Raw genomic sequence first — 13,134 nt, forward strand, 5'->3', positions numbered from 1 at the left:
AACCAAAAGCTATATAGTAGCCTATACATTTATAGGTGTAATGGAAAGTATAATAATGGGCTAAGACCTCCACTAGAATGATCCTTTATGGTACCATAACACTGTAAAATGTGTACTTTAACATCACTTTTAGTTTCATGGATATACACTACTGTTAATATTTCATTAAAGAGCACAGATAATTAATTTGCTATTTTCTAATTTATTCCATATGGTGCTTGTAGTGTTTTCATAGCTTGCTCTAAAAAAAGGTTAGACCTGCTATAGTGCATTAGACATTAAACATGGAATAAGAATGACTAGAAACATCCATACAACAATGGCCCAGTTGATATATTACAAATAGGGATTCAACATTTGAAATAATATAGGCAAAATGGGTTGTGGTACAAATTTTTTGCTGAATTAAATACCCATATATACTAGAAGAGAAGCTATTGTGTCCTCAGTTTTCCTAGATGCAACGGTGCAACAACTCTGCATTATATCACTGGATTAACACTAATCTTGGTAAAGGAATTACATGTGCTGCATTTTCTTGTTTTCCATTTCATGAAATGTTGAAATTCAGGTTACATTAAGATAGCAGCAAGGGTAAAGCTTAATCAACCACTATGTTTGATCTATCTTTAGTATATTTCAGTTCATCGGGTACATCTTCATTCCTTTGTAATGTGGGTGTGTGCAGTAGAAAGAGAGCAGGCACACACTCTGACTCTGCCTATGATACAAACCAAAACCATTAATAACAGTGCCAATGAAAACAATTGATTTGCAAGCGTGGGTAAGATGACGAGCGTATCATGTAACTTGGGCACAGTTATGAAATCAGGAGAAGAGGGAGATTATGGAAAGTAGGTTAGTGGAACAACACAGAGCTTTCACACCCCTCCCTCCCTAGTCTTTCTGGCGTGCATGCGTGGTGAGTCTCCCATCCGTCTTTTTTCAGTCTGAATGCTTTTATCCTGAATCATGTCTAAATCAAAGGTCATACATTTACCTGCAGTCTCCCAGCACCACCAGCAGTGTTCATGCTTTATGTTCTTATCTCTCTCTCATTTGTTCCTCTATGCTCTCATGCTTGTGTACATATGCCCTTTATCTATACTTTTCTATAGGTCCTGCATCTCCCACTTCTGCTCTCCTGCAATTGCTTAAATTGAAACAAAAAAAACATTGCAACATGAATACAAAGCAATTGTGTATTGCTTCTTCCTGAATGCACAATTTAAAAATACAATGCTGGGAAAATAAAGACTGCTTTGCTTTACTATATTCTCTGTAAACTTCCTCTTCCTCCCATTTAGATGGTTTTGTCACTCTGGTGGTTTCCTTCCTGAACCTCATCTGCCGCCTTTCTCTGGTTATATTATGTCCCTCAGTGTGTCCCTCTGTCGCCATGAAGCAGCCACACATCCATCCGGTGTTCGGCTGCAACGTCACTGACCTCCTGACCCTGAATCTTATGTAACCATGGAAATAACCAAATTAGAACATGGAGCATGGAAAGAAGGAGGCGCTTAGAGCTTAACATACGGGCATGTAGCTCCCAACCAGCTTTCCAGATTAAGGCAGATGGAATGAACGCGCCTGTCACTGTGTGTGTGTTTGTGCACTCTGCGTGTGCGTGTTGGGCCAGAGAGAGAGAAACTAAAGGAGAAATCAAACACCTCTTCTAAAACAGAGGTGGTGATGGAGATGATCACAAGTGTTTTCTGCACATTCAAACTGCATGCAACAGCATGCAAAGATAATTTAATATCTCAAACTGGCCTCTGCCCCACAGCGCATAAAGCCCAGTATACTGAGAGGATTATTTTGGGATCCAGGCTCTGTCTTCCATAATCCTCCGTCCTCTCTTCTCCCTCATCCTTCTAAATCCTCTCCCTTCTCCCCTTTCAAAATGCCCACTAATCTCTCTCACTCCAGCTCGCTGTGTGGCTGTAATCTGGTTTGCACATATCTTTCACCTGCACCAGGTTCACATCAGTAGGTCAGTATGCCAAACTACAGGGCACATCTTCCTTTTCCTCCAAGTTGTGATGGTGAAAACAGTTACCGTACTCAAGGTGCACTCACATGCTTGTTCCAAAGCTTTCAGCTTTGTCATCACATGGTCCTGTAGTATCCAATATTTGTGCATTTGACTCATACCAGTTCAAAATAGCACTGTAGCAGCAGGACAGAGGGTCAGTGAGAGCAGTGATTGGTGGTTATGTAGGGACTGAACCCTTCTATAGAATTTGACCTCCAACACCTTGTTTTGTTACCTCAGAATAGTACTGTACCCTTCTATGGGTTTGACCTTTTATTTTGCAGACTCAAACCACTCTATGGTACCTAACAAATACCTACACATATCCTATATAAGCTATGTTTGATGTACAGAGAGACAGAGTGGCCATCGGGCTGGGTCACTCTCCAAGCTGCTGCAGAGCTTGTAATTGATGCTGAACTCCTTGATGTAATAAACTTTTATGATCAAGAACAGTGTCTAGTGGATTTCTTCTCAACACATCATCGCAGCATTATTGTTCGGACACCACAGTCCTCATCAGCAGACTAAGTTTGCTTAGTCGACAAAAACAGTGCGAACTCCTACAGCTGAATGGAAAACTGAGCAAACTCAATCTGCTGATGAGGACTGTGTAAAACAGCTGAAAGCTCCAGAACAAGTCAGAAAGTGGACTTTGAGCAGAGATTGTTTTGTTGGCCGCCATTGCAAAGGTTAAGAAAGAACTGCCAGGGTACTGTTTTTGTATCGGTGGAGGATCCCGCTGCTGCTACTGTCTGTCTCATTCATCCACTGAAAGCTGATGACAACAAAGGACCAACAAGAGTTTCATAGACTGTCGAGATGCTAATGTGAGCATGCTAACATGCTCACAATGACAACACTAACATGCTGATGTTTAGCAGGTACAATGAGTATCAGTTTAATGTGTTGGCATGCTAACATTTGCTAATTAGAGTTAAACACAAGCACAGATGAGGAGAACATTAGTTTTGCAGGTTTTCGGTCAGAAACCAAAGCATTGGGCAAATAGAAAAATGTTCCTGATGCTCGCGCAAGATGAAAAGTCAGAGGATTCATCTTGTCATTTCTGTGAACATGAATGTCTGTTCCAAATTTAATTTCAATTCATCCAATAGTTTGTGGAGACGTTTTATTAAAAATAATTATTATATATTAAAAAGATGTCAACTCTGTCGTTTCGCAAGGAAAAGTCAGGGGATCACAAAAATCAGCAGGATTCATCCTCTGGGGATAGTGTGTGTTTAACATTTAATTGTCATCCGTACCATACTTGTTGGAATACTTCAGTCTGGACTACAGTGATGGACAGACATGAAGCCATGTGCCCGTAGCATTGCTAATAGTTGCAGAGATAGAGGCGCTTTTTTTTGCTCATCCTTAAGTGGTTTTGTAGACAAATTCTCTCACTCAGAATAACCTTTAAACTGAAACTGCACTAATGCTGCTTCTTCAGTATTCCGCTGCTTACCCAAATCCTCATCAACTGCAGTGTTATGCTTGTGGCAAGGTGAACTAGAAGTGACATCTGTAACGTGAGCTAATGAGCTAAACAAACAAATAAGAAGCAAACTGGAATGCCCTTCAGTTCACTTTGGACTTGGTATTTGTCCTCCCTTAGCAGCTGTTAATACCAGAGATGGCTGAATTTATTACCCTCAGGTGCATATTAGCTTCACATCCTGTCATCAGGGGTCATGCTGTTTATTTGGTCTTGATGGGCAATATTTAAACGATTCAAGCTTTAAAGCATCCAATTAAAGCTGACATTTACCATGGTGTATCTGTCCGCGCTGCTTCTGCACAGTGCTTGTGCTGTTTTCTGTCGATATTGCTCTGCCTCCATCCAGATAATATCGTATCTGACAGTTATGACAGGAAGAGGCGACCACAGGCATTTGCAGAGTTGTGACAGAGGTATGACAAAAGGATAGAGGAATAAACATCCATTTAGACCACCTAATAGATAATACTGGGACCCAGAAGAGATTACGGCAGACATTATATCTGTGTGATATAAATTGAATCTTAGAAGAATATTAAATAAGAATGAATCTGAACCAGGGATAGCAACCTACTGGGACTCGGATATTTATCTTCTCAGGATGATATTGTGATCCAGGCTCAGATGAGATTGTATATTCAGTGTGTTACACAGGCAAAACCACTGCTAAATTAGTGTTTTCCACCTTTAAACACTTGGCACAATCGTTGTTCTCCAACCACAATGTGACTCTAAACTCGATTATCAGTAAGTCCCTTCATTTCATGTCGTCTTTGAATAATCAGTCAGCTGCAAAGCTCCAAAGGCATTTGTGTTTTGCTTCTGTCTGTAAAGCCTGAAAGTATATTACCTCATATCTCATTCCTCCCATCTGTCATTTTCCCCACCCTTCCCTTCACTGCTGATTAAGTGCTAATCCTGGAATTTGATTGGCCACCCCTGGTGCCCCCCTACCAGAGTCAGTGGCTGACTGGAAGTTGGCTTTTAAGTGTCAGAAGAACCTCTGTATGAGTTGATCGTTAACATTTTTTGTTGAAAGTCAAATAAAAGACACATAGCGACTGTAAAGTGACCACAAATGACTACTAAGAGACACAAAATGGCCACAAAGTTAAAAAATTGAGGCAAAGTTACTTCAAAGAGACCAAAAATGATTACAACAGGACACAAAGAAGCACAAAACGACTACAAACATGAGTATAAAGTGATGCAACGACTGTACAAAGTATTTCAATATAGTCGTTTTGTGTCTCTTTCAGTCTGGGTGTCTTGCTCCATTGTAAGAGTGGTAGGTGGCCCTTTACATGTCTGTGTCAAAGGGCCCATTGTCTCATACTCTGCCCATAGTTGTGGGCTATTTTGGTTACAAATAGCTTGTATTTGTTGATATTATTTCACATCTGAATATTTAAAGTTGTCCCATTGACACTGAAAAGTGAAAAAACAGTGTCAATAAACTGTTAAATAATGTAGAGTTTGGATTGCCAAGAACCAGAGCTTTAAATCTGTCTTAAAATAGTTTTACTCATTTTACAGATGCAAGTAGCATTTTAGCATATTTTAGCATTGTAAATAGTGGTCTGTACATAGATTAAGGACACAAAATGATTTGTTTTTATGAACCATTGTTTATTCATATGTAATGAAAAGATGAAATCATCTCAGTGAAACAAAAAAGCGTGAGTAGGAGAGACAAGATGGAGAGACAGCAGTACACAGAGAGACACAGAGAGGAGACACAGAGTGAAACAGAGAGAGAAAGCCAACTCAATGTCCCAACAATCTGAAGATGATACTGAAAGGAGATCTGCTGTTTCCAACAGTCGCTTCCATGACAACAGCCGTTGACAAGGCCCCCGACCCCATGCCTTGTCTGTAATGAATCATCTGCCCTGAAGGTGAGGTAACACCCACAAATGTACACACATGTGCATGCAAAGACTCACACACAGCCGTGTTCTTCTCTCATGGCAGATTGCTTTCATAGAAGGCCTGTTTACGTCCGGCACAAGAGAAGTCAGGAAAAAAACACACATACTTGTTTACATCAAGAGGATTGTTTTTCAACCACAGCCAGCTGAATAAAGAGAGAGGTGGATTGTATGTTCAACCATAAGAGCAGTTAACACACCACCGCTGATAAATGTCCAACTCTGATTACTAGTTTTGAGCCACACCTGATTGTGTGCACATATATGTATGTCTGTGTTTGCATTTGTGCTATACTGTATGTCAAGCTATAATCCTGCAACAACACAAAAAATGTGTGATTCATTTGCTCCTGGCAGCTGCTCTGGAGAAAGAGATTTAGCTGGTATGACGACAGTCAGTCACATCTTTCAAGAAGAAGCTGAAGAAGTGCCTACATGTTGGCCTTTGAATTTATAATGGCTGACATGTGTTGTGGTCCAAGCCATCAAACAGAGGAAAGTTTCAAAGTTCACACATGCTTGAAAGATCTTAAATTATACCCATGGCTGCTTAGCCCGTGGCAATCAGAGTGTTTGACAAACCATCTATCACTCAAGTGCTGTTAAGGGCTGACCTGAGGCCCCATCTTTCTCCATTTCTCTCGTACACCCTCTATCTATCTACCTTTGTGCAGATTCCTGCCCATTTTTCTTCCTTTCTGCTTAATATGAATACAATCATACAATCACACCTTGCTACTTTAAGTGCTGATAATATTTGTATACCTTGAAGTTGTAATCTTTAAGAGTTCAGTCTTGGTTGATTTGGCGACACCTATAATTATTGGTGGTAACAGCAAGTGCAGTTTAATACCACAGCTATCAATCCCTGAGGGGCTGCTTTGTCTGAAATACAACAGAAGGGCAACTGGTGTATCTGTTTACAGTGTAGCTAAACAAACTCACATGGTTTCAATAGAGAAGTTGAACACAAATAACTGCTAATCTGATTTCATGCTGCACACAGTACGGGTAGTCTTCCACACAGGTGTGGCTTGTTTTGAAGACTTTTGAAGAACAGTAGCAGTTAGTGACAAATATTTCACATTAAAAGCCACTCCATGCTTTGCTGGTTGAAAGCTTTTAATGTGAAATACCAATAGTAGGAAATGTATGGTTAGCATTAGCAAAGCGCTTAATACACCTTTGATACGGCTGTGGGAGCACACAATAAAGAGTGAGGCTGATATCAATTAGATAAAATTACAATGGGAAACGCTGGATTACATGCTGCACTATTTCCTGTGATTCCCTCATGCATATGGAGGCAATTAGAATCCAGTGTTAGGGTGGCGGCTCTGCCACTAACAACTAAAACTGCTATACAAGAAATATAATTGCAGAACATAAATGGCTGGTGATGAGAAAAAATATAAAATATATTAAAATATCAAAAACTGAATGTGAATTCATGAAAATCTTGAGGATTATAACATAACATATTCAATGTGTGAACCTCCTGAAAACATCACCTGTTCACCAACATTGGGTGAAAACACCATTTTACTAAAGCTTTTCTATCTTAAATGACCACTAGACTAAAAAAAAAACAAATCCCTTTCATGAAATGCATCAACAACAATGAAATAATATGTGCACCTTTAGACATTGCAAATAATCTTTTAACTGCACATGCTTGGGGGGTGCAGCAATTGTCATTCAGTCCTCAACACACACAGAAGGCTGTGTCCCAAATTTCTAAAAGGTGAATTAAGATGAGTGTGGTGGGCTGTAAATGGGACACCGCCATGCTGTTGAGGATTTACTTATCCCTGATGAATCAGCATGATATGCCATGTGTTTCTGACCTACTTACCAAAGCATGACCCATGTACACATGTACCCAAAAAGCAGGTATGAACTGCATGCACACAATAATGAGACCAGAACACTCTCACACTCTTGCTGCTGCCTTACAACAGTCTAAAATCTCAGTCCAGCTTTAGTTGTTGACACATGTTTCCTGCTCTCCGCCCTTCTGTTTTAACTGTCTCTTTCCATCTGTCCTTGTCCTGCACAAACATTCAAAAAAATGTAAAACACTTAACCGCCAATGCCAGATATAAGAAATGAAATCTAGAATGAGCTCCCCCCCCCTTTTTTAAAAAACTCTTTCCCAGATTCTTTTTCTCTGTCTTGTACTGCAATGTCCACTCTCTTTTTCCGTCTCTGTCCTGGTGGCCTACTTTTTTGAACCCAAATCATCTCCATCTATTCCTCCTTCTCCTCCATCTTCGAGCCTTTGGGCACTCAACCACTCAACTCAACCACCTGTCTTTGTTAGAAATCACTCTCCATTGTTGAGCTCAGTTTTAAAATCTTCCTTTCACTTTCAAAAACACAGCTTCTCTTTACTGGCCTCAATGGATATTTAAGTGAGCAAACTAATTAGCGTTAAAGGTTGTGTATGAACTCAAATTACTTATTTTATTTATCTATACTACACAAGTCTGTTTACACATGTGTCAATGTTTCAGTAGTTTTTACAATAAACTGCATTAGTTAAACCACCATACACTCTCTTTCATGACTCAATGCTTTTCTACTTTTCTCCCAAAAAAAGACAAACATGTAGTCTCTCTAGGCTTGCTGCAATAGATCATTCCATTATTTTGTTTGGTTACTCATTTCATTTTAAAACAGTCTTTCCTCTCAGCAGGAGAGACATGTCTGTGTTTATGCAACAGACCTCAAAAGGGCGCACCTGCAAAATATGCTCTTATCTATCTAACATTAGGTATATTTTTCATAATAGTTAATGTTTAGTATGCCACCCTAAGATTTTCAATGGCCCCATCTGGCCCCTATGAAATATTTCTCAGGGAGCACTACACCCCCCCTCTTCCTCTCTGGTTTTATTAGAGTCATGTGGTGAGGATTGTTTTGAATAATAACACACTGTAGCGAAACAACTCCCCCTGGTGTTAAGAAGTGTGGAGGCACCTTGGGTTCCTTATATAATAGACGGCAGCTCAGCCCTTTTGGCACAGCTGCTCTCTGCATCAGATGTAAATGAGAGCTCATAGAGCTCAGTGATTATAATGAGAACATTATGATTCTGTTCATGTGTGTTTGGGAAGCCGGACATTAATTTTCTCTCTAAGCCAGATTAATCGGTGGAACATACACAATTAAAGTAGCTCCCATTATGCAACTGCTCTGGTGGAGGGGGCTCGGTGAAGGGCTTTACAGGTTGTTTTTGTTTTTAAGGCTAATTAGTTTGTTCACTGAAATATCCATGGAGGTCTTGCCCATAGTCCAGTTAAGAGAGAAGCTGTGTTTTTCAAAGTGGAAAGAGGATTTTAAAACTGAGCACAACAGCGGGAGAAAAGGGAAGAAAAAGGAGACAGGAAGTTAAAGATGAGGAAAGGTTGAGGTGGGAACAGAAGTAGGAAGGGGGAGAGGTAAAAAGAGAGGGGGAACGGGGAGGGAGGGGAACCTACTTTAAGCTCAGGGCTAGGAGGAAAATTACTGCATAGCTCCGACATCCAGTCACCCCCCTCACCCGCTATATCCTGCACAGCTAGATTTCGTTTACATTCATACAAAAACGGCATCAGATTTTACAGCAGCCTGTTATACCTACCTTGTCAATATATTTTTTTGTTTAAGTAGCAGATGGACAGCAGCAGCTGTGTACATCATTAGTTTCTAGAGATAATTTCAGATATTTGGAGCTTGCTGGTATGTGATGGATCTGTGGTTGATACTCATTATTGTATAAATGATGCCATCCTTCTTTCAATACACAGCTGTGAGTAGAGCAACGAAATTTTTTTATCCATAGCTGCTTGAAAAAGAAAATGAGATATAGCAAATACAGTACAGTACAAGATTGTCACTTGCATAAATTGGATTGCTGGAGGAATTTAGCCACGGATTTATTATTTCCTGCTCAGTAATATTCAGAGACATCCCCGGGAGCTTTAATGTAATCTCTGGCCAGATTCAATATAGAGAGACATTAGATGAGATCAGAGCAACATTGTTTTTCTCATGAGAGTTTCTAGGTTACCTGAGAAAAAGGAAAGGTCTTTTAATGCAGTCGCCTGAACAAAAAATACTCTGTAAAGTGTTCATATATTAATAAACACTAGTCACTGGTTTCTTATACCGTGTTCTGAATTCAAAAGAGAAGCTCGCTGTACTTCCAGTTTTTAAATGAAGTGAGACTAGTGTTCAAGGTTTAAAGATTAAATTGAAGTGAATACTAAATTGTAAAAAGTTCACATTTAAATACTATAATTGAATCACAGCACTCTCTTTACTGCTATTTGAAAAGATTTATCAAACTGAGTTACTTTAAATTGCTGCCTGCTATTACTATTATTATTGTAATTTATTACTACTCTTAGTAGGATTTCTCATCACATAACAAAGTATCAGTAAACAATCCCTAATTAGTCTGACCTAATGCAAATTGTGCCAGAAGTTGTGAATAATAGATCAAATCTTGCCCCAGGACTTCAACTGACCCAGATCTAGGTTTTATTAATTTAACAAATTTTTTTTGTTTAGTTTCCAAGTGGTAAATAGAGTCTATGCGCACCTGAAAAAAATGGTACATATAATTAAACCGTTTCTGTGAATAAACTGAATTTGTAAAAATGTGGCGCAGCATGCCGGCCTCAGAAATGAGGACACAAACAAGACAACAAAGATATTCCTGTTTTTTTTCCCGTCCTGTTTCACAGACTTTGTGATTGTTCCACATCTTGTGATTGCAACTTGAGATCAGTTGTGCAATCTGCGGAGAAAAGCAGTAAATGGATCATGGACAGTCACAGAAAGAGAGACACAGAGAGAGGCGAATAATTTAAAACTATAAACAGTATCAAGTCAGAAACCACCTTATTTATCCACTTTCCACATGTATACACATACTCAACAAGAAAAACAAGGATGAATACTTTACCGTAATACTGCTTTTAATTTTTAATGTGTTAATTTTTAAACATGGCAGTTGGATGGGAGAATGACTTGTATTCAGCATAACACTTTTCAACAAAAAAATATTTCTCTGTACATAAATTAATTAGACATTTTAGGTTCCTTTCAAGAAACTTGACGACCATCACAGATGAAAATCAGGATGAAATTCTTCATTTCTCGTTGGATTATTAGTGAAGCAAGAGTCTGTTATCATTGAACACAACGTTCCCGGAAGAAACATACACCCACACATGCACACAGACACACATAGCTGCTAATCTATGGTCATGGAGACCGGTGTTCTCATGCAATGTGATGTGGGTGTGGTTACAGGAGAAAGTGGGTCTTTTTCAGCGTATTTGAACAAAAGCTGCTGACATGAGGTGATGTATTGGTTACTCATCTGCTTTAACTGGATGTGCATCAACAGAGGCAATTAGGGATAAATTGTAAAATCACATTACCTAATAACTAGTCAAATTACCAGTGGCTGTAATGAAGTAATTTAATATCTTTAAATAAGCACATCAACAGATATCTCTTACCCTAATTTTGCAGGAAAATGTTCTTAATATTCTGCAGGGAAATTAATTTGCTGCATTCTGCCTTTGGAGACGGTGGCTGTTAACAATGATGGTCCTAAAGTGAATTCATCGTCATTATCTGATCACAACCAATTACCTACTAAAAAACGTTTGGTTTTACATTACCTCTCATGCAACTACAGCATGAGAGACGAGAAGAATACACTGATGTTAGAAACAGGCATATCATGCAGGATGTGAACAAGGAGAGGGGAAGTCTGCTTCAACCTGTTTTGTATTAGTCTGAAGGTAAGAGAATATTTCCCTCTTCATCTTACATACGGTGCAAGGTCTTTCTCATCCTGTTGGTTGTAGCACAGAGCGGTGATGAATGGTGGACACGCGATAATGGAGACGCATGAATTTGTACCTACATATTGTGCACATATGGAAGTGCACTGCCGGAGAACTACACACTATATTACTAATACTTGTGAGGACATACATGTAATGCATTCCCTTCTCAACTTGTGAGTTTTGAGCCAAAGAGTGGGTTTCCTGTCTCAGATTGTTTTTTCCTCCACACAGATATATCTTGGCACCCTACTTGCCTAACATGAACCTGAACCCCAACCTCATCCTCCTTAATATTAAAAGAAAAGTTTGACATTTTGGGCTCATTTGCTTTCTAACAGAGACTTAAAATGTTTCTTACCTTTGAACAGAGCCAGGCTAGCTGTTTCCCCCTGTCTTCCAGTCTTTGTGCTAAGCAAATCTAACTGGCTGCTGGCGGTACCTTCACTATTACTGTTCTGACATGAATCAATTCTCAAGTGATTCTCGACAAGAAAGCAAATAAGTCAATGTGTAAAACTCAAGAGAGCACACAGACACACGCAAACCACTGTGTTCACATACAGACTTAAAGAGTGCATCTTTGCTCACATGCATTCAAATGTCTGGCTACACAGGGTAATGACATTAAGTCTTAACAACTATATAGTTTCTTAGCATCACAACGCACACTGTTAAGTACAGAATAAAAATAGTGTGAAGCAGACTTTTATATCCAAAGCAACAGTCTATGGTGACACTACGTCTGGTATTTTATTTATTAAAGCCTGAATTGAACCAAGGACTCACAGTGGCTCTGTCCTTAAACAAATGCTGATCTAGAATTGATTCTTTGACTTTCAGGTGAGCAATGAAGCTGAGCTGACCAGGTCAGAGGCAGAGAGTGCCACGTGTACCAGCCTGTTGGTCTCACTTTCAGTCTTGCTGCGGTCAGTGGACTGTGGTAAGACAAGGCACAAGATAAGACCTATCACGGCAAATGATCTATAATGGCTCAGGGGAGGCTCAGTTTTCAATTAATCCAGCCCGCATTGTGTTACAGCGTATCAGTACCACAGCTAATCACCAGAACTGGGCCTGACATACTGACACAAATTTATTGCCACAACACACACACTCATCCACTAACCCCTGACTGAACGCACAGAGCAAAGATGTGAGTGTGTTTGTGGTTTGGTTTCAGTGTACAAAGGCAGGTGACCTGAGAAAGGTATCTGCAATAATTTTAAGCTCATCATGTAGATTTGAGTTTGTCAAGAAATCAGAAATGTAACTCAAAGATGCTATTTCTTTATGCTCAAATAATAAACATAATAACTTCATTTATAAGACTTTATTTCACATGAAAACAAAAACAATAAGACTAGGATTTAATATATACAAATAAAATAAAATAAAATTTTAACACATGAAACTGAATGCAATGAAGGCTCAGACACACACAGAGTCAAAAGTATTTTCAAAACGTAGAAATGCGTTTTATCCTCCGTGTGGGTTTTAAAGACAAAATAGTTGTTATTTGCTGACAGGAAGTACGCTTCAGGGAATATAGTGTATATGTTTTAACACGAAGAGGAAACATCACAGCATGAACACCCAGAATTCACTCAAAGTTCAGTCATGATGCATCAATTTACCCCGTTTTACTGACCCCTGAACCAGGTTTCCATGGAGACGCCTGGTTGCCTCACCAACCCACTCAGTTGGACAATGGCAGAGGTAATCTCGGCATCACATAAAGCAGGTAAACACCTTTGTGTGCAGAAGCAAAGAAAAAATGAGCACAGTTTACTGGAAAATTGGGAAACAGATTGA

The 13,134-nt window shown here is 39.3% G+C and overlaps 1 protein-coding gene across 1 annotated transcript in view; it reads right to left on the bottom strand.

Moving 5' to 3' along the window:
• Positions 1-13,134, bottom strand: part of lpxn (leupaxin) — a 665,334-nt gene that overhangs the window by 608,955 nt on the left and 43,245 nt on the right. The window lies entirely within an intron of this gene.

The sequence above is a fragment of the Micropterus dolomieu genome, linkage group LG05 (assembly GCF_021292245.1).
Source record: "Micropterus dolomieu isolate WLL.071019.BEF.003 ecotype Adirondacks linkage group LG05, ASM2129224v1, whole genome shotgun sequence".
Taxonomy (NCBI): Eukaryota; Metazoa; Chordata; class Actinopteri; order Centrarchiformes; family Centrarchidae; genus Micropterus; species Micropterus dolomieu.